A 26,870-nucleotide genomic window follows, 5' to 3' on the forward strand; every position below is an offset into this window, starting at 1 on the left:
TGTCTCTCTTTGCTGTCACACTGGAGTCAAAAGTGCTGGCTACAGGATGACATATCCTAGACAAAGGGAAGGAAAGGTGGGATTTGCAGCAGCTCCACAGGTCCCTGACAAAAGAGGAACTAGGAGGAAACGTGGGAGGAATGAGCAGTGAGTGATGTCCACATTCTGGCATGGCTAGGAAGGGGGAAAGGGCATGGCCAAAGGGATCCTGGAGCTGAGCAAAAATGAAAGCACAAACAGCTTTAAACATGGATGAGAGAAGACAACTCGAGAAGAGGAAAAACACCAGCTCAGACACAGCCCCGAGCAGCCCTGGCTCCAGGAGCACAAGGCTGTGCTCCTGGGGGTCAGGCCACCTGCAGCTGCCCTGTCTCGTGGTCTCAGTGTTACTGAGGCTGTGAACACCACCAGGGCACCACGCAAAGGCACGTTTGCAAAGCTCTTCTTTGGGCCCCTCGCATCACAGAGCTCTCTCACAGCGAACACGAAAATGTCACCCATTCCCAGAAGTTTGCCAAGTGTCTCACAAAACTAGTAAGCCCTATTTCCCTCTCCAAATTCAGCTTTCAGGAAGTTGAACATAATGTGGCATGTCAGTGGGGTCCCACTTCTTAATTTAAAAACAGAATAAAACTTACGGGTAGCCAGCCAGGAGGTACTCCTGAGGTTCTCCTGCCCTGCCTACCATGCTGAACGTAGCTGCAATTCATATTCGTTATTTCCTTATTTAACCGGAGAAATAAGCAGCTATCATATGTCCTTCCATGGACACATCCAGAATGGAGCCATAATGCAGTCCGTAAATAAAAACAGCAATACTTCACCAGCATCATAGTTTGACATTCCACAAATGAAGAAAAAAGGACAAACAACCTAAAAAGGTTGTTTGATTATTTATAAAGTATAATTAATTACATGTGTAACAGGATTAGCAACAGCAACAGCTCTGGACAAGCAATTAGACAGCCAATCATAGGAAAAATGCAACTGAAGGCTCCAACAGATGACCACCCTTCTGCTCCCCATCCCAGGTGTTCAGGCACTGTCAGGGCTGTTCGTTCAGCTTTCTAAAAAACATCTGCTCGTGCAACTCGGACACAGCCACGAAATTCAATACACGGAAGTACAAAGAAGCTCGGCTCTCCCACAAACAGTTCCCTTTTCCTTGGTCCTGCCACTGCTGTCAGCCCAATGAACAGTTCTTGTACCCACCAAAGCACAGAAACTTACATGGGAGGTCTGCTCCCTTTCTCCCATTATGAAACCACTTTCCTGTTGGGAAAAAAAGTGGTATGATCCTTTACATGAGAATGTGCCCTTTTTTTTCTGGAATACTGCAGTTATTTTAAAATCTGCTGCTTTACCTCACTAAATACAGTATTTGGGAAGGGATTTTTTCAGTAATTTATTCCCTTGAGAGAAGTTTACAGCAACTAAATTAATTAGGCATGAATCTAAGTAAACATGAAAATGCTGATATGCTTCCAAGTGCCTGCACCTACTTAATTAGGTTTTGTTTCATATTTATTTTCCAGCCTGGATGAAAGTCTCCCATGTGACACAAGCACTTTATTTCCTTCCCATGTTCAGTGCCATCTCACCTTCCACAGCTCCTGTCTCAGTTAGGAGGGGAGAGGTTGCCCCCATCTGTGCCCCAACAAACAAAGACAAAAAGGATGTGGACTGAGAACAAACAATGTCTGTGTGACTGCTTCCAACCCAGTTCTGGTTAAATCACTCCAGCAGCTAAAACACTTTAATAATGGGGGTTATCCAACACAGCTCAGTTCAGCACAACTGGCCTGCGGAGAGACTCCAAACGCAGTTCCACTGACAGATCTGAGAGCTGACTCCAGGGAAGGGGTGGGGAACAGCTGAAGATGAGGTGTGGAGCAGCAGGAAACCTTTGACACAAGCTGACTGAATCCAAAATGGCAGCCTGACAGCAGCGTGACTGCGCTCTCCCAGCTTTACACTCCAGAGAGAGGCACAGCGAACATCTGGTGAACATCAGCCCTCGCCAGCTGGCTCTCTCCTGCACCTCACTTTCCTCTCCAGGCCTCAGAACAGGAGCAGGTACAGCACTGCAGGACACAGTGACAGCCCTGCCAGGGACAGGTGACAAACTCGCTCGCAGCGATGGCGGGAGAGGCTCACGGAGCTCCCTCCTGCTGCCCTCAGACACACGGGGCTCAGCGGGAGGGTCGGAACTGAGGAACACTTTGTGATCTGCTTTGTCCCAGAGCAGCTCCAGGGAGCTTTCCAAGGCACCCTCAGCTGGCTCAAGGCCTGGGTTAATCAGAATGGAAAAGCATGGCTGGGGTGGTTGGAAGCAGCAGCCCTTACACGTGTGTGACAGGGCAGAGCCCATCAATGCATTTCCATCATAACCAGGAATATTCTTCCCTTCCTCTGCTGTGCCAGCTCAGTGCACCTGCCCAGGGCTCTCCGTCCTCCCTCGGCTTTGGAAACACCTTCCCACCTCCTCCAGGGGCCCGGGAACCACCTTACAAGGCCACTTAGGAACTCCTCCCTCCCCCTCATCTTTTTATCTCTCTTCTCTCTCAGCTCACTGCCAGCCCAGGTTCTGAGGAATGCCAGAGCTCAGGACACTGGGGGCTCCTGGCTCCTGTACCCACAGACAGTTCTAAATCTGGCTGTATCCGATGGCTCCGTTAACAGGATCCACAACTACGTCCCTAATTTTTCCTCTTCTTTCATTTTAAGAAAATGCCACAAAGTTCTCTGTATCAACAAGTGAAACTGGAGTTCTGTAACTCAGAAATCTCACCTCTGCTACTTCACACATTTTAGAGTTTTGCAGACAAACAGAACAAAGCTCAGCTGAATACCTCTAAACAGCTCCTTTATAAAGATATAGAACACAAAGTCAAGAAACGCAGCAGCAAAAAAAAAAAAAGAATATTTTTGTTGGTTATTTTCCTTTCAACTGTATTGAAAAGCACACAAAGGTGTTCCTGAGGACATGAAAACACTGGATTTCTCACCTGAAAGATGTGCAGAGTCACAAATTAGGTGCCTTCCTCCTTTTCAAAGTCCTCCTTGATACTTGGATTCTTTGACAGCTTTCCAGTTCATTTTAAATAAAGCTGCTTACCTGTGTTCACCTCTTTTTAACAACTATTTGCTGGTACCACTGTATATAACATTAATTCCCAAAGGCTAAGATTTCACTCTGTAAGTCTGATTTCTTCAGAGGAAAATGATTTCTCCTTTTTTCCACCTTCTTATCATGTTCTCAGAACTATACCTAAATACCAATCATTTTCATAAGTGAATGACATATTTTTCCATCCTGTGATTCTCAGCCTTGTCATGAGAGATGGTGGCTCATAACCACTGCTCTCAGCAAGGGACCACTGTTTGCAAAATAGTGACATACTAAGGGCTGAGCAAGAATTTACAAAATAAGGCTTAATTTAAAATCTTCCCTTCTCAAAATATAAATATTATCTGGAAACAATTGGTATAAAGATTAACATCAATTCTAGGGGGGAAAAAAAAATCTCAATATTTTCAAAAGGAGAATGTTATTTCTTAGGCTCTTTTAAACTGTAGTCTACACTGGCTGCTTGTTGGAGATTTAGGGCTGGGAGACAATTTGGCAATTAAAGCCTGAGACATTTTCTAGCTACCCAGGACATGAAGTTCCCATTTCATGAATTAGAAAAAAACTTAGAGGAATAGTTGCTGAGAGGATCTGATGGCTGCAAGTTACCATCAGCTTCAGCCCCCCTCAAACCCTCCCATACTGAGTGGGAGACATTTATAATAACAGAACACTTTCATATAAACTTTTTTCCCCCCCTGCAAAATAGTCATCATACAAATCACACAAAAACATTAGAATTATTACAGGTCAGAGAAATTCCAACAGAATTTTATAGTTCATGCATTTTTATAATTGCATTTTTTCTCGGTTTTGTCCATCTATAATTAAAAGCTCTAAAAAGAAAATATCTTTTAAAAACGTAGCACATACCTGGTCGTGCTGTCACAGCTTCAGTGGAAGAGACAGAGGCAGTGGATGAGGAATGCTGGTGTGGGACACATCCGAAGAGTCTGCGTGGGATATTATTGGTCCTTTGCACCCCTTGTGTCTAGCCAAAGCATTTTTATCAGCTTCCAGCCACGTTTCAGAGACAAATACAAATAATAGAAAATAACAAACACTACAAAGTCAGTGTGATTTCAGGAACAGTCCCCAGCCGGGGCTCCTGCCTTCCCCCTCACACACACATTGTGCGTGTGCAACACTTGCTGATGATTCAGGCAGAACTCATTGAGTCAATTCACATTTAATGACTTCTTCAAGGGTAGTTTTACCACTTTCCGAGCTAGAAACTCAATTGTAAATTTTTTTTCTCCACACTTCACGAGGAAATTTCCACTCTGGAGCCGGGACTGTAACATTTCACCACAGCTGATGAGGCTGTGGTAATGGCGGCAATCCTGAGGCAGGGCCAGACGGGCTCACTCGCAACTGAAACAGCAGCCAGGGTTTTCACGGAATCCCGGGATTCCCCAAATCCGTAGGAATTAGATTTTCTTGGGAGGCAGCCGGCGAGCAGAGCTGCCAGGGACCGCAGCTCCCTCAAGTCGATCCCATTTTCATACGGACACCAGGAGGCGCTTTTGCCCTTGAGGCTGAGGCGGCTCTGACCCGGCCTGGGGGTTCCAATTCCTTCCAGCCCGAGGCGGCTCTGACCCGGCCTGGGGGTTCCAATTCCTTCCGGCCCGAGGCGGCTCTGACCCGGCCTGGGGGTTCCAATTCCTTCCAGCCCGAGGCGTCTCTGACCCGGCCTGGGGGTTTCAATTCTTTCCAGCCACACCAGCTCCCACCACCTCAGAATCCAAGCTTTCAGCAAACAAGACTGAAATATGCTGGGGTTTTTGAAACTTCCTCCATCGAGACTATCAAGTTTTAAGTGGAAAACACGGGATTATGAGCAGGGTCACAGATCCACCTCTCCACCTACTGCCCTCAGCCCTCAGTGACGCCATCTGGCCCCAGAGCCACTCAGGCCTTCGAACAGCAGAACCAGCTCTTTTTATGTCCCTGAAACAAGTTTTTTAAAGTTCTTTTTGTCCAAAAATAGGCATTTTATGTTCCTGATCATCCTGGAGTGTGGGCCTCCCCATATACCAGCATTGCTCACTGTGTTTGGACTGACATTTTCAGTGTTCTTTTTCTTTTTTTTCTTAAAACAAAAATCCTAATTGAAAGCCCCACAGAGAAGCTGTAAAGTTAAATTTAGGACAAAGGTAGCTGCTTCTGCAGGTCGGTTTTCAAATCCATGGCTTGAAATGTGACTGACAGACTGACACATCCTGACAGGAAAAGAGCTCCTTTGGAAGGACTTCTAAAAATCAGTGATTTTATAATTGATCTGAGCTTCAGGAAATGGGAAGACAAAGATGCTTTGCTGGTTTTCCACACATTTACAGGCCATGTTTCTGAAAATTAGTTTGTCATGAAAATTTCTCCTAAGGGCAGCATTTAGGGATAAGTTTAAGTCCCACAGAGATTTCAGCAATACTGAAGGCTGAGTACAGATTTAAATGCTGCTAAAACAGTTGGTTTTTCTGACAGGCTTTCAAAATCCACTGTTCGGGGAATATGCATTTCAAAAGGGGTTCACACCCCTAGGCTGTCCCAATGTCGCCAGCGATAATAAAGTGCTGCTATGCAGGCATTTCCAAACCACAAATTTCCTAAATTTTTTCTTAGCTGAAGTTTGCTCATGTCTTTTTGTCTGAAATCTTCTTTCCAATACTCATTTTAACTGAAGTTAGTAGATTAGCATATTTTATCAACTACTGGAGCTCCACCTTTGACTGCAATTAGGTTTGGATCAGGTCCTGAAAAAAAAAGGACAGGCTATTTCAATAACTTAATTTTTTCATGTCTTAAAAGTAATACATAACAGTGATTTAAATGTATATTCAACCACCTTTTTATATTATTATTCTAAACAGAAAACCTGTTTTTCTTTGTTTTCAAGAGAAATCACTAAGTCTGAAGAATTTGCTTAAAGAAATCAAAATTGCCCTTAAAAACAATGTCCTTGTATCTGGGGATTATTTTATTGTCTTTTTTTTTCCCTTCGGCATTTCTTTCAACACTGACTGAAAACCCACCTCTACTTTCAAAACTTTTATTTTCAAAAGTTCCCCCATTTAATCAACACGTATGTTTTCTCCAAAGCCTTTCAGAAAACTCTGTAACAACTGGAACTTGAATTCAAAATGAAATACAAAAGCTATGCAGGAAAGGGGAGAACAGGTGGGGAAGAAAATAAGCCCTGACAAAATGCAAGTTCTTTCAGCTGCTGCTTTAACACAACAAACAAGGCGTTACTTTTCCCAGTGCCCAAAGGAATGTTTCAGGACTGCTGCAGCCTCAAGCACACCCTGCTGCTGCTGGAGAACTGTTTTTAAATCCTGGTGCATTGTTGGAGGGTCGTAGCAGTACCACAGCCATGCTGAATGTGTTCAACAAACGTGACTGTTCCAGATGCAGCAAGGTGCATAGTGCACTCTATTTTTGATAGTTTAACAGAGGGGAAAAGCCACAAGGAACGGCAGCAACAAAAGGTGACATCACTGTACCCGTGTTACCAGGAGTATGCTTGAGCCCGTGGATCACTGAGAATGGTGATCACCTTGGCCTTGGGGGCAAGAGGATGTGCTCATTTGGGAGCTTTCCCAGAGCAGAAATAACTGGCCCTTTTCTCCAAGATGAAATGCCTTGCTGCATCGACTGGAATGGCAAAAAATTCCAGGGACCTGGACAAGTGTGAAAGAGAAATATGGATTAAAAAGCAGAGCTATTCTAATCCCCAAACTATTAACTATAAATATTTTATTTATTATATGTAGGCTATATCTCCAGGATGTATTTATATGCCTGTAAATGATGAACGTAACTGAAATTAGGTGTAAGGATATAAAGCCACCAGGGCTGTGTTTATAGATAAAGCTTCAGTCAAATATAAGTTACTGGTGGTGTGACTATTTTATAGCACAGTAAGGTGAAAAGTAGATATCCAGGTTTCCACTCCAGTGCTAGGCTTCCTCCCAGAAGAGCCCAAAGTAATCAATTTATTTATCAGAGAAAAAAATACCTGAAATTTTACTATTTCCTTCATATTGATTCCTGCTCACTGATGAGCCTTACAGGGCCCTGATTTACACCACATTCAGTTAATATTATCAATTCATTTATGGCCTACACCCAGAGCAGCTCATGACTTCCCATATGGACAGTGACAGAAGCAGTGATAAAGTGAGATATTTATGAAGCTCTGGTACTAATTATTGGAGACTTGGCTGGCTCAAAGATGCCTTTTATCTGCAGGGTAGTGCAAAAAGACAAGTCTAATCAGTGAAGCTTCAAAACTCAAGGTAGGGGTTCCAATCACAATCTAAGTCTGCTTTTCCCAGACCAAAAAAAAGGGGGAAAAAAAGAAATATAGGTACATGAAGGCCTGCTGTTCCTAAGTAAGAAGCATCTTTGGATGCTGCAATGGTTTGCTTTGTTTACTTAGGAATTCCTCCTTCCTGCTTGACTTCTGACAAGAAACTGCTGTTGAGGCGCTTCCTTTGATTGGAATTCTCAAGCTAATCCCAGCTCCATTTTGTCTTATGTTTGTCATGAAATAAACACTACTGATATCTGAAACAGAGCCACAGACAGCTGTGCTAATTATACTAAACCAGCACCTTTATTTAATCACCCTTTTTATCATTATTAGCTAAACAGTAAATTGAGTATTTACACAACATATTAAAAAAATGCAGATTACACATATCTCAAAAAAATCTGTACCTGTCTGGAAACTATTTCAACCTATGAAGTGTGCAGCTGATAAAAAAATGCAGTTAAGGTAGCCTGATGGTCTGAATGGACCATCTATGTCAAAATTCTGCTCCTAATTAACACGGATAAAATCTTAAGTTTCTAATTTGTATCTTTATCTCATTTACAGGAGTGGAATATTTTAATCTTGGAAGTACTGAACTGGGTGTTGAATATCATACATTATCTAAGAGAGGCTTTATCACAACATAAGTTTTAGAGTAAATTTGGCTTATTCTTACCAAAACATGCACACTACTGAAGAAATTCCTCGTCCAGTAATCCAAAAAAGGCTGATAACTTTGTATTTCCATGTCTTTGGTACACCTTGTGTAAAAAGGGGGTAAGAATGCTTCCCAGGGACATTTCTGTTGTCACCTAATCAGACACACGAGGCACGTTTCCAGAAGGGTTTCCTTGATGTGATAATAATAAGGGAAATCAGGGGTTATAATGCATTGCATCTCACTATTGTTCATTTTATTGCGTCCCATTTAATGGCTTTATTTCTCTTCACACTGTTATCTTAGTGCTTCACTAAGATACAGTATGAACTCTGGATTTAATGAATAATTTAATTAATATTCCCTTTGCCTTTTCACCGGATTGTTAAGAGAAATATAAATACAAGATCTAGGAGTTGATCTTGAGATACCAGAACGAGGCCACTTCCTGAGCAAAGCATTCCTCATTGCCTTTTGTTTTATTCTTTTGCTCGTTTAATTAGTTGCACTCCCTTTTGTGCATTTCAACCTCCCGTAAAATTACTGTACACTTAGGATGTTTTCTCCAGAATAAATTAACATTGCCAAAATCCAAGCGGGGATAAATTAAGTACGCCCTCGAACTGCTAATATCAGCTATTTCCTGATTTTTGAGGCACTGACTGTTGATACGGGTTTAATTGAATCCATTTGGATAATATGTATGTTCTTGTACATAGACACACTTTTCTCAAGTATCTTAATATGTGTTATACCAACTATGACTATGTCTGCAGGGAATATATATTACTAAAGTTGTTATTTAATAATTAATCAGATATTAATCACAGTTTTTTGTGTTTCCAGCCAGCTCAGGCATTAATGTTTTTTCAATATTTACCAAGAAATTACATTTTTATGTAGAAATTATTTTTTTTTCCAGTAGAAGAAGGTGTTGAAAATGTATACAGACACAAGGCCTTTATTTCACACCATTCTACTCAGTAATTCTCTCTTCTTCTTTATTTTTGCATTGCATAAAATCTGTTGGTTTGGACGAGCACTTTCAAGAACATATATATGTATGTGTGTATATATATATATATATATGTGTGGCTTAGAACATACAACTTTCATCCTCAAAATCTATCTATGTTTTCATTTCAGAGTACAATTCACATTTGCTATTTTAAATGGCAGCTTCTATTTTTAGGCATCCAATTTGCTTTAAATCACTTTAACCCCCCTACCTTAGAAGTGGGGTTTTTTTCCCCTGTTCTTCCTCTCTTCACCATAAGTTTTAGAATTTCTTTGCTTTCACCAGACCCAGCTTGTCTAGACAGCTACAGTAAATGCTGACTTGGTTATCCTGGTGCTGTGCCTCACTGAAAATAGGCATACTTAGTGAACTGGAATGGGAGGAGATCAATAAAACACCTCTCTGTGTTGGTAGCTAAGTACCCCATATCCTGTGCTTGTGTGCTGCACAAAAAGCAGCACTGTAAAAGCTGGAAATAACCTTCCAATTGTCTCAAACAGACATTAATCACTTGTTTAATATTATCATTTGTACTTGATATAAGACCAGCCAAGACCCAGCACGCAGCCAAGAAACAGAGAAAGATGGATGCATATTATAAATATTAGCTAACACATTTTTAGGCTATAAACTCACTTTGTATCCCTCTCTTCCTGAAGGATTTATTCTCCAACTTAATAACTGTATGCATCCTGTCCCATAATGGTTCTCCTTTCAGACAGCTACTTTCTCACCTCATGATATCTCTTCCCAAGCTTCTTCCTGTAGGACACCAAGCTGAATCTCATCCAGAACAATGCTATGTGCCCATAATGGCAACAGTATTTCAGACTATTTTTGGAAGTCCACTGAAACAGCTAATTAATCTCTTTTTTTTTTCCTGAAAATTTCAGGGGCATACAAAATTATGTGGTGAAATAGGGATCACAGTGAAAACCACGGTGAAAACAGGTATTGTGTCTGGAGCTGACCTTTTTGGTAAATAAATTACAAGGAAACAATCATGCTTCCAAGGCTGGTGGCATTACACTGCTGTTCCCATATGCCCCTGCATAGTCAGCTTTTTGCACAGTAGGAACGAGAAGGAACAAGAATACCTAAGATTTTTTTATCCTTTTCAACCTGAGTTTTCATTTTGCTTTGCCCCTGTTTACTTCTTTGTTTCTTCATTTGCAATTCTCACATTTTAGCATGTATCTGAATTCTCCAAAGGCCTTCCATAGGACACGAAGGAAGTCAAGCCTAAATTCTCCTTCTCTAAATAACAGAAAGCTCTTGATGATTTCTGTTCCCAAACCTTAGCACCATTGGAGAACAATTTTATTCGTAAACAATAGAACCTTTTCTTCCTAAATACATGGGATCGACCAAAACTGTTACTTTGTTTACATTTTACCTTCATTGCTTCTCAGTACAACATAAAATAAATTTTCCTGAATCTTGTAATCAGAGAATTTAATACATCTGCATTAAAAATTTATAAAGGAGTACATTCATTCACGAGTTTCACATGGTCTTCTTCTGTCTCCCTTGATCTTCTGATACACGAGAAGTATACGAGTATGAACTCCAGAAACTGAGAAACAGCTGTCCCTTTACACGTAACAAATGCTATCTAATGCTTCTCAGGTTCCTAAATGAGAAACTTGGTTTGGAGTTTCTCAGTAAGATCAAATACACGTCTCTGTCACGTCCAGACTTCAAGCAGGCAGGAGATTTTCTCATTTGGACTTATCACATTTGGAAGCGTATGCTCTGCTGAAAATGGATGAGGTTTAAGATCCCAAGCCAGTTCTAGTCTGAAGGTCACTGCCCACATTTATCACCTCTTAAAGGCCTTCCCAGAATCCATAAAAGAAAGGCTTTTCTAGATGCTTCCTGAGAGGAACCCAGTAAATTAAAACTTGGTACAAGTCAGCAGCTTCCCAGATGGCTTATCATCATATTTAAATCATTGCAGCAAGCCTCTCTTTTCCCTCGGAAGGCAAAACAGTGGAATGGAACAGGATGAAGAATCTAAGTATATGTTGAAATTTTTTGGGTGTGTGTGTTGAGATTTTACTAAGAAACAAACATTTAACTTGACTCATAATTGGGGAACTTGCTGAAGTGTGCTATTAATCATCTTCTCCTGCTAAGACTGCTTTCCTGAAGCACGGCCTGAGGACAAACCACAAACCCCTTAGACAAAACACTGGGAGTGCAAAAGAACTGCTCCAAATGAATCATTCAAATAAATATCCAGCTTGAGAGCTAAATTTGAAAGCTCACTTATATCCTGTAAATATACGCATTTTCAGATGTAACAGAGGTGTCTTTTCAAACAAGAGGTGTGTGCATAAAGCAGTAACTGCAGAGCACAGCGCACTAATACACTCTATGAAGTCAAAGCTAACAAGTTATAAAGAGACTGAAACTTCTTATTCTCTATCCCACAAGCCCGAAGGAATAAGATGCATTCAGTTTACTTTATTAAGAAAGGATATTAAACCAATCAATCCAGGAACTAGCACGTCTGTGAATCAAAAATAAGCATTGCTTCTGCATGTTGCAACACTCTAGATGTCCTTTAAATTAACTTCTAAATCACAGAAGTACCCTATCTTGAATCTGGTCTCCAGAGCACAGCTGTATGAAACACTCGAAGTAGCTTTTAAGTAAAACTTGCACATAAGGAAGAACAAATGGTATCCAACTGTATTTTGACACAAGCCACTTTCTGTGCATCAGGTTTGCTCTGAAGAATCACAGTGGAGCACAAAAGGATGCATCACAAACTCCCAGCACACTGACTGACTGGAAACTACATTTTGAAAGACTGGCCACTATATCCACTAAACTTTTCTTACTCCTACCTGGACTTCTTTAATTTCCTGAGGTTTTCTTTTAGAAGAATGATAGTCTTCAGAGAGAACAGACTACAAAGGTATGTGAAAGGAGCAGGGCTACAATAAATCCCGAGGAGAAATTTCCTGTGGAAGAGCACTAAGCAGTAGGACATGAAAGATGGGCAGCTTCTCAGATGCTGCACAAACCTGGAATTTTTTAGACCAGACAAAACACCCACAAAAATGGATTAGATGAGAAGTAATAAAGGCAGAGATAATACAGATGCAAAAACATGGCTATTAAGCCTCTTTTGCTCTGAATCACTGGCAAAGAAGAACTTGTTTGTGGTATTCTGGTTTTGACTTCTCTTGAGACACTTCCCATTCGTTAATTCAGAAATCTCACAGCTGTCACCAGGAGGGACAAGTGTGCCTCTCCATGTGACACAGAGACACCGTGCCACCCAGACAAGCTGTGCTGAGGGTCTCAGCACCTGCTTTGCCTTCCGTGGAAGCTGGGCCTCTGCTGGAGCTCACCGAGCTGTGCTTCTGTGGGTATCCTGTTACAGCCATCCTGGGCAGGAGGGTTAAACAGAGCTTCAGCAGGGCTCCCCCAACATGTAAGTCACCAAAAGGAACAATCTTCCCGAGGGGATGTATGGCTGGGACACAGCACCCCTCGTGCTCCAGGCACTTGAGCAAGGCGGTGCAATTATGCTCTGTCCCACTCTCAAAGCTCATCTAAGCCTCGTGCTACTGCAGCAAAGCAGACTTGAGCCTATTGATTACATACCTATTTATGTTATGAAGGTACTTCACTATACAAAGTCTTTTTAAAAAAGAAATCCTACTTCTCTATGGAAAAAAAAATCTGTTTAATATGTTTTAATCTAAGTAAAATGGCCAGTTTGAGAAAAAGGAAGTGATATGTCTAATAAAATCATAAAATGCAATTTTAAGCTACAGGGAGCTGAGTAAAACGTGGCATAGGAGCCTTCATTTTTTATTATAGTTCATTAATCTTGTTAATGACTTATTGAATATCATTGTAAAAATTGATCCCAGTGGCTACATTGTTGTCTGCTTTAGCAACCTCTTCCAACAGCCGCGTTGAACTGAAGGAGCATTTCTTTAATCCATTCCGTGCAGCTTTGCAGGGAACGCTGCAGCAGATGTGCTTTATGGCTGGGCATGATTTAAAAGCTTTCACATTGTTCTGAACTGTGCAGGAACATCTATTTTTCCCTTTTTACATGGATAAGAGGAGTGTATGTACACTCAGAGTAAGTTACCTATGAATGCAAACCATCAGCCTTGCTTTCTCTGGTTTGCTGTCCTGAGTTAGGCTGAAATTCTATTTTTAATGGAGAATATTTCAATAAATCTTACATATAACAAGACAATTTCCATCCCAAGCTAAAGAACTATAAGCACACACCCTTATTTGAAGAAGGGATTCCAGCAAGACAGACCCAATAAATCTGATTTTAAATGAAGCAGAAAAAGCTGACCAAGGACTACTGCCTGGTAATGCTTTTGTTGCCCAACTTGTCATACATGCATTTGTTTCTTTTCAATACATTTACTGAATAGCAAAAGTGAACACACCCCTTCATTTATAATTCCTTGTTTAAATGAAACTTTGACATATTTAGGGATAACCTGGATACAGCTAAACACAAATGAAAGGTCATAGTACATGTTAAAATTAATTACTTCAAACCTTCTTTCTAAGTGAAGAAGCAGCAGTTGACAGTATCATTAAATACTACCAATACTATCTTTTATCAACTCACAGTTTTAGGACAGGCAGAAGGGACAGAATTTTTCCCTAAAAAGGGACAGAATTTTTAATAAAGACAAAACCAAACTACTTCAGATAATATATCACTACAGGAAATACACTATTAACTATCATAATGGATTTAATTCCAGTAATGACTAGATTAGTAGCACTGTTGCTTTATATTAAAAAAAAGAGATGTATTTATTAAAACTGGAATCTATATTCTATGAAATGTGATTCTTTTATTAGGCAAGGCATTAGTCTTTTTAGCTTTGTCATACCAACTATGAAGTAGCCTTTTATGCAAAGTCTTTGGATTTTTCTAAATCCTCCAAGCTGATTCCCATTCCCTCAGTGGGTCAAAGTCTTCTCTGAATTAGTGGACTTTACCCTGACATGTTGCAGAAAATGAAGCAAGAAATCACCTCCATCTAATTTCTCTCCCACTTTTCTCATTCATACTCTCAATCATCGTGTTCCATGGGCACCCAAGATTTAAATTACAATAGATGGCAATTAATAATTGAAACATCCAGTCACATTTAATAAGAAATTAACTTCTGTTTTATCTCAGAGTTTTCTGCCTCGCTGCTGCAGTTCTGTAGGACATGTTCCCAATGCTCTTTTTGCTTATGGAGTCAAGAATCCTGACAAAATGTTGAAGTCAGTGATATGGCTGCTAGAGCAGTTCCCTGGAAAGTATGCCATGCCAACTGATTTGCAGATGATCCAACCAGCAGAAATAAATACACTAATTCATTTTAGATATATAGGAATGAGTCAAATGTTTGCCAGAGTAGCCTAAGCAGATACGATGGAAACAAGCAAAAGCTGCACACCTGTTGCAATTGTTTGCCAGGGAGGATTCACATTTCACTAAAATACCACATTTTATGTTCTTGAGATTAATCCTTTTACTCTTTGGCTGGAACCCCGATGCTGCTCCCATTTAGCGGACAGCACATTTAATCATACTTTTATATGGCTCATAAAGCAGATGAAGTCTCTCCTATGTATGTCACCAAGTCCTGTGTTGCCACAGCTCCCTGTACCAGAGATGGAAGGTGCTTTGGAGGAAGAGCATTTTCCAAGCGGCCAAAAGGTTCAGTCTGCGGCGCGTGGCAAACCTTGCTCTCCTCCGGCTTCCTGGCAGGAATGATCCCAGCGCTGTAAGAGGGGAGCTCGTTTGGTTTACATTGTTGGCAAACCCTCTGCACAAGTTACTGGTTTAATCTCTGGTGTTTCAGGTGGCAGGATCAGTCTCCTCAGAGAAAATGGGAATGGTTGCAGCGCTGCCACTTTCATTTCTCGCTGGCACAAGCCAGGCTGTCCCTAGGGTTTAGCAGCACTGTCACTCAGGGGACCATGCACTTTGTTTTCCAGATCCTTCTCTGCTGAACATGGAAAGCACACTACTTATTTACAAAATGAAGAAGCTCTGAGAAGTTTAGAAATGTTCTTACATGTATTTTCTTTCCTTTACAATTAGCTTTGCTTCTAGCTGGGTATCTTTTTCCTGAAAGTAGATGACCTCTTACCTCTTCGTGCCCTTCCACTTTAAATTCTGTATTATCTTCCAAATTTGTACATGGTTCCACCTGTGTTTCTGCCATGTCCAGCAGATCTCATCACCTCACCCAACAGTCCTCAAGGAATTGCAAGCTCCCCTTTCACACCACGTTGAACTAATGCCACTAAGCATTCCTCATTTTCAAAAGACCAAAAGCTCCTAAAAATATTTTGCTACTATTGAAAAGCAAGTTTCTGGCATTTCACATTTCTTACAGATTAAGGAAAACCACTGTAGCTCCACTGAGCTAATGGGATCTGCTCACATCTAACTCGATGACACAGTGGGCACTCGTTTTTGTATTAATCTCCCACTGTACTATTTTTTGTGCAATTCCCCCAGGGACAGTGGAGATGAAGAGGATGCTGACAGTCCTAACTAAATTCTAGCCAGAAAGTGCAGGAAATGGACTGCTTTTACACTGGGGCTACAGATCACCTTCCACTTAGTGCAGGAAGCTGTGACACGTCGGACTTCTCTGTGCTAACCTTCACCTCAGAGGAGCAATTCAGCTCTGCCTTACTGTCAAAGTGTGTAAAAAATGCTCATCTGTCCCAAGGGACTCACCTGGATCTCTGCAGAAACCACTGCCAAAGCAGGTGAGATATGGAACTGTCACAGCTCTGCTGGTGCCCCTGAGTCACTGCAGAGACAGAAATATTTTCACAGCTTTAACAACACGACGAGGGAGAAAAGGGGACGGGGGGAAGACACAAATGGAAGATCTAAAAGCCCACCTAGAAAAGACACCAATAGCTTTCATATAATGGTAGTTGCAGCAAATTAGTTTATAACCAAAGGGAAAAGCAGCATAAACCCTTCACACATGTACAACAAGACATTCAAACCCTTGAATCATCAAAAGGTAAGGAACACTTGCTCAGAGCTCTGGTCCTGAGCCAAGAGCATGTTTGTTTGTATCAGTAACAAAACAGAAGTTATTAATTGGGGCTGCTCATGATGGTAACTGAGTTCACTTCTGTCCATATGTCAGGAGCAGAATTTGATTTTCCATGTCTGCCAGAGCCTTTTCTACTTCACTTATCCTACATCGGGCTGTGGGCGCAGAGTTATCAAAACAGAAAAGGGAACAGAGATGGAGAATAAATTGATTAGGGCAGACCTACAAGAGATTGTCACAGGAAGAACCAACTGGGAGAGGACAGGGATATTTCAAGAGGTGAACTCCACAGAAGAATGCAAATTTAAATGAATGTTTACTTTCCACAGTGTTTCGTGTCTTCAGGCAATTACTAGCAACACTCAGCAACCTTCCAAAAGAAGCAGACATTTAAGGAAGGAAAATACCAGCTAGAGCTCCTGTGGGTTACAGAGAGTAGCAGGCAATCTCAACCTCTGTGTGACAAGGGCCTAACTCATTATTTGCTGGGCTGGCAAGGAAATTCCAGCCTTCTTTCCCTGCATGTTTTAGTCCAACAGGCCAGGGACGAGAGAGATTTTTATTCCCTCTCTTCAGAAATGGCAGGCATGGCTGCCTGTCCTCAGCTGGATTAACTGCAGTTCTTGTGTACTTCTCAGACAGAGGGAATGGACACCAGCCTGGCTTTGGCCAGTGCTCTGCCCCCACCCCCTCTGCTGAAGAAAGCTCATTCCTGGACCTGTTCTAGCAAGAATCTCCAGTCTGGTTCCTTCATCAGGAACTTCAGAGCAACACACTAAGCTAAACTGCTACCAGTCTCCCACTTCATGTTCCCATCTTCACTAAAGATTAATCTAGAATTAATTCAATACTTTTCACAGCCATGCAAAAGAAGCATATTTTTCTTAATAAACGTGATTTAATAAAGAAATTAAAAAATAAGTCTTTGAATTACAACTTAGATAGGATTTTCAATTAAAAAATAGCTATAAAAATAAAGACAAGGTTTGCCCCACTGCATTACAGTCTCTCAAACCATTCTGATCCATAAATGTTTTAATCAAGATTCATCTACCAGACCTTTTTTCCACTGGATGATTCCATCATTGATTTGATACATGAAGCAATTTACATTAATAACCACAATATTACACCGATTATTTCTTTTATAATGAAAGCAGAAAAATATCAAAACCTTTTTAAATAGCTGTTAAATAATTTAACTGTACATATTTGGTAATGCAAATCTAATGGTTTCAGAGGACTTCTCAGATTGTGTAAGGTAAGCCAGTATTTAGGAAGTCTAATCATAAAACCTCCTTTCCCCCCCTGCATGATTAGGAATTGTGAGGATACTTCTCTTAGCTGGTAGGGAAAGAAATAAAAGAAGAAAAGAACATAAGCCACCACTTTCTTCTGCTTAATTTTGATGTCATAGCACTGTACAGCTTCCTGGACCACGTTCGGGGCTCCATTAAAATCTAATTCCTGTGAGCAAGTAAACCAAGGAAAAGTACACTGCAAAAACAGGGATCCAGCAGTGAAAACTTGCAAGGTAAAGGGAACAGCTAAAGCACAAGATGAAAAAAAAAAGTAAAAGAGAATGAACTAATTAACACTCTACGGATTAATTTAGCCACAGAACATCTGCTTTCACATGTCCCTCTGATGAGATCCAACACGAGTGCTTGTGTTGGTTGGCTTTGAAGTTGTATTTTATTATCTAAGAGGTTCTGTGCACAGATTTTGATAGGGATTATGGATATCTTAGTGCCAGAGGGACCCCTGGGCCCCTTCTAACTTCTCTTAGCTCCTTTATTTCCACCTGACTTGTATCCATACGGCATTCTCTATTCCTTGCTGAAAAGTTCTCCACTGGGCACAGTTACAGTTCATATTCTATTTTAAAACATTTAATGTTCCATCCCTCATCTGCTTTCTCCACAAAACAGGACATTGTAATTCTTTTTTCCTGTACATTCTGCTACGCAGCCAGCTAGTTACCTAAAAAGGAGACCAAGCTCTTACCCATTTCTTTAATTCCTCTACATTTGCTATTCCCCTAATTTAATAGCTTGTTTTCTAAGAGCATCTTCCAAATCGTGTCCATACAGGCCCAAATAAGATCCCAGGGTTCTAACAATACAGAAACCACCTGCAGCACTGTAAGAAATACTTTTTAATCTGGAAAGTTTCTGAGTCCCCTTCTTGCCCTCCTGATTATAAATACAAAATAGAAACTATTTCAAAACCCAGGAGAATGTTCCTGGTGGATCTCTCTGTGGACAGTTTTCTGTTGAAGAATGCCCACGCAGAAATTTTTTAACACAGAAGATCTGAGAAATTCACACTGACCATGGTAATTAAAAAATTCAGACTCAGTGATCAGCAAAGATAATTCATGCACACACAGAGCTGTCCTTGTAAATTAAGAATCAGGCAAATTGGTGGCTCTCAGCAGTGGTGGCACTGATGGTTTTTAACTGCACCCATTATACATGGAACAGATTTCTCAGGCTTTCAGCACTGGCCTACCTGGACCCCTTTATGAATACAAAGTTATTTTCATTAACGAACTAAACTAATCCCACCACAGTTAATAAGTAGCTTGTTTTCCTACCTGCAGGTAACACAAACCTGCAGGTCATTAACTCCTTTCCCACTAGATAGTGTCATTAACACATGCAATAATGATGTTTTCCATTACTCTGTGTTACTTCACTGAGCATCAGAACTAAAAGATAAAGCATTGAATTGACAGCAAAGTCATTTCAGCTCACCGACCCCCAGCTAAACATTTATCAGTCTCTAACTTGGTCATCACATCAAAATAATTTCCCAGGAAAAAACCCTCTCAACTTGTTGACTGCTGAACAAATTGAACCAGGAAACAGCTTCTTGTATTTTTAAAGGAATAATTGATTCGGTGGCTCTGTGGTTGCTGGTCAATACAACAGTAATTGGAATCATCACGACTAATGCACAGATCATTTTACAGGCCTTTCTTATTTGCATGAACATCTCCTCAGCTCACCTCTGGTGTGCTAGGCCAGGATGTTTCCCCCACTCTTGGGGGAACTGGTTGTTAAGCTACACATGCAGTTCTTATTAGGCAGAGCAAACAATCCTATGTATGCTTTAGCTTATTAAAAGCATAATTTAGCTTGCTATTAAGGTACTATTTTGAGTGTGTCTGTCTGATTACATGGGCCCTCATAGTGAAAACAAAAATCTCTTTTTTCATCTTGTGTGTATTATCAGTCTTGACTGCCATTTTTATATCAAAAAAGAAGGATTTTCAAAATATTTTCCACCTTCTTCTTATTCCCCTTTTGGAAGTGCCAGCTTGGACCTCTGGCATCTCACTGCTCACTTTTGGAAAACCTGGAAAAACTGGCCAGTGTACTCTGTCCTTGTCAGAAAGAGACATTATCCCACCTCCTGCATAAATCATGTGTTCCTCCTGCATCTTCTGAAACTCTCATATTTTTTAGCAGACAAATACTCTGTTCCTCAAGACTTTAATGCATTCCCTTGCCCTCAACTTGTACCTGCAAAGCAATTGTGATTCCAGTTGGGTCACTGTTAAATATGCTATTAATTACTTCAGGAAGACATTATACCATACTCAGAACAGACTGTAAACATTTTATGTCATTAGGTAATGAATGCACTGAGGCTGTTTTTAATGCCAGAACAGCTCTATTTATATACTGTGTTGCATAATTAGCTACTAATGAGGCTCTAACTTCCACTGCTGTAAGGCCTAGATATCTGTTCCTCTTTCAATGAATTCATTTTTGCTGTCTCATTAACACACTAAAAAACCTGCAAATTGTATTTTAATTAAAAGCTAAACTACCTCTGTCTGGAGACACTAATGAACAGACACACTCCAAGGGAAACACAAGAACCTTGTCAGTCAAGAGGACAAATACCTTGCCAGAAGAGTAGCACAAAAAGATAACACAGCTCACTCTCTTATTTTCAAGGGCAGGCTCTTCTCTACTTTCTCCCTTTTTTTTTTTCCTTAATTTTCTCCTTTTGTATCTTCAGCAAGGCTGCCTGCCCTCAGACTGACAAACTGCAAGCTAGACCCTAGGAAACAGCAAGACTGTCTTAGAATCATGAGGTGTGTGTGTATTTTGAGTCTTCCTGATGCTTGCTACTCCTGTCAAGTCTTCTGTGTCACATTTTCTCTATAGCTGCAAGGGCTAAAAACACACCAGCATAAACTCATCTAACTACGTGACTTCACAACCATTGCAATGAAATCATGAGCACTGACCACAGTGCTTCATTTCCTGACTTCTGCAGGCACTTCAAGCAATTAATCAAGCAACATTCTCAAATCCATCAAGTCATCAGGTTTGAATATACTGGGCAAGGAACAGCATCCCACTAATCTTATCAACACACACATACAAAGGCAATTGATTGTACAGCGTTCCAGTGGCAGAAACAGAGACTCAGGTTATTTTAAAAGACCTCAAGGCAACATAAAAATAAAATGGAAAATGACACTCAGAACTAATGTTCCAAACTGTATTAAAGCACTGTGAAAACATCCATCTGCAAGCAAATAACCCAGGAGCAGGAGAGAATAACTAACAATTAACATCGGAGGTAAGGAAGCAGCACTTTTGAAACAATACAGGCAGTTCTAGAAACATTCAGGGAAAAGTTCCCATAAGCTCCTGCAATTAGTGACAGAAAAGGGACTGTATTATTCTCACTGGAAATTGCTGACAGAAGCTGTATCTGAGAAAGAGCAGAGGAAAGACCATCATGGAAAGATTTCTGGATTAACTTCTGCTTCCCTTGCAAACACGGGACTCGGAACTTGCTGTTCTGCCTCACTTCTTAGGATAACTGGAAGCTACCCTAGTAAATGACACCAGACCCCTGTACACAGCCAGGAGTTCTGCTTCTTGGTCTTAAATTCGGGTATTTCATTCCCATCTCCTTCATGTGAAGAGTTCCTTAATCTCTTATGAAGGGTTTTCCTAATATTAAACTAAGTGGTGGATATTAGGAATGCTTAGCAGTCTATTCTCCCTGAAGATGAAAATCCAAAGTAAGCCAACTTAATTAAGAATTAATTCCCTTTAAATCACAGCCCAAATTTCTCTCGCTGATCAATTATTTGTGGCATGAGATGATTTACAGGACACAAGGGCAGATTAATTTAGGTGACAAAAGTGATTTCAACTCTCATCAGAGATATTCCATCCTGTTTTTCAAAAAATTCACCTTTTTAAGATAAGTTTTGGCCTGCTTACAAGTCTCTGTGTTTTGACTTTGATATTTCTTCACACAGAGCCCCAATGCCATTTTCATTCTATTACAACCCCTTCTCTCTTCCTAATTGAAGGGATAATTCTGAAAACTGTGCTTTAAAAGAGTGTATCGCCTCCTTGGAATCTCTGAAAGTCTTCCGAGGCTGCAGGAAAAGTACTGGCTCCTTTTGAACACTTCACACCAGGGCTCTGAATATCAATAAAGTTCCAATGAATTAACACTGTTATTGCCCTTCAGTGGAATAACTCAACTGAAATGCTGGGGTTTTCTTCTGGTGAATGAAAGATTCTATCTATCTAAGCAGCTGAATACACAAAGATGGCTCCACAATTGCACATTTTAACTTCTGGATACTACTTTTTAAATCTCTTTATTTGAGCTTCTGGATCCTGCAGTCAGAGGCAGGAGCAGCTGTTTACTTAGTATTTTACTAATTCATTTACTAATTACTAATTAATTAGTATTCTACTAATACCTTCCTTTTTTTAAGAATTAAGTCTTTATGACAAAAAGCAAATAATAAAAACAAAACCTTTTTTCTCACAATCAACTACGAAGGCTGAGCAAATAGAATTAGAGCAGCAAGGTACTCTTTAGGCAAAAAAACTTTAAGAAGTATTTTAATGTATTCCAGATATCAGTAGAATAGGATATGAGACAGAGAGTAGTCTTCAGCCCAGACTTATGGAGAAGAAAGAGCCATTTAAGAGGATCTATGGCTTTACTCTTCGAATATTCTCTTGAATTATGTACCATATTGCACAAATCTGATCTATTACAAAAGCAACAAAACTGCTTTAGGAAGCATTTCCCTCTCTCTTGTTGATGAGGATTATCTGTTTATAAATTACAGGATGAGTAGCTGACACATTTTATCAAGTGCTTCTCGTAAATCCCAAGGAATCTGGTTCAATATACTACCGGATGATGATCTTTAAATGCTCAGGAGAGTTTTCATTTCAAACATATGTGTGTTTTAATGAGTCACAGAAACAATGATGCAAGCAGGATACACTGTGTGTGAGGAAGAGCAGTTCGAAGAGCAACAGCTGCATGAAAGCATGGTTAGAAAAACTAGAAAACATTTGAAATATGGAATAAAATTGGCAATATAAGCTAGGGCTCTGCATCCATATTTAGGTCATCAATAAGTCTATCCAATGTCGATAAAGGAATACAAATTGTTCTGAAATTAGCTGCAATGCAGCAGTTGAACCACAGTTTTCCACTCTGTGCTCCAGAGACTCTTTGATGTCCATGGATTGCTCTGCGAGTCCATGAAAGGCTTTGCTTATAAAAACAGGCATTATTTGTCAAGAGACCTGAACTTGCTACACAGAACTCTTCAAGGAAACCAACAGTAGATGGTTGGGATATCCCACCGTCTCCTGTACAGCACTGAACACTGGAATAGCGAATTGCATGGAAAGAACCATTATCAGCAACTACTTTAACAAAGAAGGATGGAGGTGGTATTTTTCACATGAGTAATTCTTAGACTTGTCCCAATGTCATCTGATTATACTTGAAAAATGTCATTAATCAATGGGACTTCTTGTATGAGTAAGGACAACTCTCCAGAGAAGCTGAAGAATTTAATTCCATGATAGTTAATTTTAATATACAATGAGACCATTTCAAATGGCCTATTTACACAATTTTCATCTGCATAAAATAGAAAATGTCACCTCAATGCTAATACAACATTCCTGTAAATTATGCACATTTTTAAAGCTAATGAAGCTGTCATTATCATATTAAAATTTGGCACAGCAGTTATTTTTAAGTTATCATTGTGGCTTTTAAAATATTTTGCAATTAAATTACTTTAATTCATTTGTATTACTTCTAGGCTTGTATGAAAACTATTTTTTTGTCTTGCCTATTAGGATGAATGAGAGTACTATGCTTTATTACACGTTCAATCACATTCAAAAACGTGGCTGCCTTCACTTCCCCCACCAATATGGATTCTTTCAATCCTGGTCTCAGTGAGAGCAGAAACTAAATTCCAGCTGATTTCACTGGAAGCAGGTCTGAATAATGAATTTATGCTGCTAGTAATAAGGATCAGGAATCACATTTAACATTATGTTTTTCAATCATTTACTATGTATGGAACAAAAGATCACAAATACACTGCTTTTAATTTAATTTAACTAGGCAAAATATAGGTCAGGCCTTAACTAGTACAGAGAGACATCTCTTCATTTGCAGACTGGATCTCTCCCTTTATTTCAGTGCGTATTGTCTGCATTTATAGTGAGGAGTCCACAAACACAGTAACAGTATGTATTGCTGCTGGGCACCATAAAGAAAGCAGTAAAAAGTAATCACTTTTTGGTCATTATAATGGTCATTATAATTACACATGTTCACACAATGCCCCATTCCCTGCACATCCCTGCAATGCACTCTTGTTCCCCGTGTCCCAGTACAGACACCATCAAGAATGTGCCCATCCAAGAACCAGGTGGGCCTTTTCCATGACAGAAATATCATCTTCAGATGGCTGAAGATAACACCAGTAATACTGCACTCTGCCATATCAAGACCCCAAAGCCACATTCCTGTTCTGTTTACAACGGGGTAAATCAGCACTAACTGCACAGTTCAGTTCTACCAGCGTGTGAGTCACAACCAAATTTCTCCCACCAGGATTTTACACACAAATTCCTTTTGCTGGAGACAAATTTGGGGAAATATTGTATTCCTCTCACAGGCAAGTGATGGATTAGACAGCCCCAAAAGATGTTCTGGCTCTGTCACGAGGCTGTTGTGCTGTTTGCTTTCAGATCTAGGCAGCTTCTTAGCAAAGACCTCTGAGTGTCATTTGCTGCTACCAACACAGACAGCTGGAAAAGTCCCCTGAATAATGGGGAGCTTTCAGTCACCAGAAAGACTGAAGCAGCAATTCAAGATTAATGTGCAGCTAAGGGAGAAAAAGGCCTGCAATTAATCAGATGCTTCAGTAATTCCTTAAACACTTTTTCTTTGATTCTGCTTTCCTCAAGAATATGTAAATGAGACTTAAAAAGACACTTAATAATTTTTTCTTTGTAACGAAGATAAAAATTCTGCTGCTAAAATGAGAGACAGTCTTGTAAGGAAATTAAAATGCAGCTGGAAGGTGTGGTGTTATTTGCTATCTGCTGTGTCACCATCTATTTATTAGCATGGCAGCTGCCACTAATCAAACAGAAGAAGAAAGCTGAATAAAAAACATTTGTTGATTTCATCACGCATCTAATATTTTGATAAGAACTCAGCTAAATCACTGTCCAGTAACTCTGCCTATAAAACAAGACTTATAGAGAGGCTTATGGGAATAACACTAGCTTAGAAAACTGGTAGAAGTGCTTTGCAGGCTTCATTAAACTTAAGATACAAGGTCGTTTACTGCAAATACAACACATTATTTCCCAAGAAGAGGCTGGAGAACTGGAAATCCAGTTCTCCATGACAGTATAAAAACATAAATAGAAATATTACCTTGCAAAATGAGGAGCTGGAACACGCTAAGCTGACAGATGTAAATTCAAACATTCACTGAGATGGCACACTGAAAATGGGGTTTGTTCTCCAACACTAGCAAAGGTCATAACTGAGAGAATCCCTGAGACAAAATCCATAAAGTGACAACTGCCAACTGCTTAACTGCCTTTGAGGATTTCAAACGGGACCTGCCACAACATCTTAGAACCCCCTCGGTTTCCTGTTATGCCCCCAGAAGAGCAGCAAAGCCCCAAACTCTAGCACAGTGTAAACAAGGGACACTTTACCTGAAACAGCTGCTCTTGTGGCCCCCAGCTGAGTCAGGTTTTGGTGAGAAAGGCCATTTTAGTCAGCAACGAGTCAACAAAAAATCGGCCATGCTAAGGATTGCAGAACCAAGTATCTGGCTCTCTGGCAGGTGTGTTTTGCTAGCCAAACAGTGCCTTCTTGCCTGTGGGCAAGTGGAGAAGGCTTGTCCCGTTCCCATTGCTCTGGATGGAACTAAACAGCTCTATCAATGGCTCTGGCTCTGGATTACTCCCATCAAGGAGCTGTATTTTGTTGTACCAGCAGGGCAAACACCTCCTAAGCAGCTCCAGAAAATCACCTGAAGAATACACAGCAACCTAGACCAGGCACTAACTGGCTCTCACAAAGTGCAAGTCCTTACTTTAAACCCTTAAGGAGCTGACCAAATGCCCACACCTCATTAAGAAATTTCTTTAACAAAGATCTAGGATAAGAAGCCTATTTCTTCATTATCTTCCAAGAATTTGGAATAAACTGCTCCTGTTTGCCAGGGGGTTAGGACTCCTGCAGGCTACCCCTCCCCAGAAAACCCCTATCCCTCCATGCAGTACGAAATATTTTGATTCCCTAGTGGGACATGTAAAATGTAGAACATTCCTGGAGATAAACAAGTGAAAGTATTTCACAGGTTAGGGAAAAAAGAGACACTCATTTCTGCAGGTGATAGAAACTCTCAGAGTGAGAAAGACAATTATTTTTTACAGAGTTTCTCTCTGCAGTTTCAGAAGTAGAACAGAAGGAATTTTCCACTGGGGTGTGAGGATGCTCTTCTTATCATATCATTATCTCAAGCTTATTTCCTCATTTGGAAAAGTTACTTTTCTATTACTCTTCGGAAGTGGAATTAAGATGAGCAAATATATATTATGAAATCAATTATAGTCTTAATGACATTTTCCAATGGCAGAGCAGAGAACAGCATTATTTTATTTAGCCTGTCTGTATTAACTTATTTGAAGACATGAAATACACTGTAAGAAATAAGCAGGAAGGAAGGAAGGAAGGAAGGAAGGAAGGCAGGCATTTTTCTTGCTCCCTAAAAAATCTGTGTATCTCCTAGTAAGTGTAACCCCCGTTTTTCCACAGATGTCTGGTGTGATTTTTGCTATTAGTCCTTTTAGGATGAAATCCACACTAAGTGCTACACACATAAACTGATTTGTAGCTGACATTTAGATACTCAGCACCAAAATTACAATCCCCAGTTAGCTCAGTTCATATGAATCCACTAAACAACAATGACCTGGGGGAACTGACCCACACATCCAAGGGGATTTAATACATGCTCCACCTCTCAGAACAAAGTGCAATCCCCTGATGTATACCTCTGATCGATTTTCCTCTGACAGGACACAAATGATAGTAATGGACTCAAGTAAATTCCAGCCCTACTATATTAGAGTGTCCTACATAATTACTCTGAATAACCTTTATTTTACATGCACCAGGTAATTTATGAGAAGTCCTCGTGTATATCCTTCAAGGTATTCAAGTGCTGCTGAGAGGGGCTTCACTTCTTAAATTATGGGAATACGAATAATTTTTTTCTGTCTTCTCAGAGGATCCTTCTTACCACA

At 40.3% G+C, this 26,870-nt stretch overlaps 1 long non-coding RNA gene across 2 annotated transcripts in view; it reads right to left on the reverse strand.

The window, feature by feature from the left end:
• Positions 1–5,780: 5,780 nt before the first annotated feature.
• LOC116443800 overlaps positions 5,781–26,870 on the reverse strand; it is a 45,782-nt gene continuing 24,692 nt past the window's right edge. Inside the window, exons 3-5 of one of the 2 annotated variants that reach the window (XR_004240057.1) lie at positions 15,876–15,951; positions 6,634–6,810; positions 5,781–5,883 (exon numbers count right to left, since the gene is read on the reverse strand). This is a non-coding gene — a long non-coding RNA (uncharacterized LOC116443800). Of the gene's footprint in view, positions 5,884–6,633; positions 6,811–8,124; positions 8,325–15,875; positions 15,952–26,870 lie in introns of those variants that run through there. The other variant, XR_004240058.1, reaches the window with a different exon arrangement.

This window comes from Corvus moneduloides, chromosome 5, assembly GCF_009650955.1.
Source record: "Corvus moneduloides isolate bCorMon1 chromosome 5, bCorMon1.pri, whole genome shotgun sequence".
Taxonomy (NCBI): domain Eukaryota; kingdom Metazoa; phylum Chordata; class Aves; order Passeriformes; family Corvidae; genus Corvus; species Corvus moneduloides.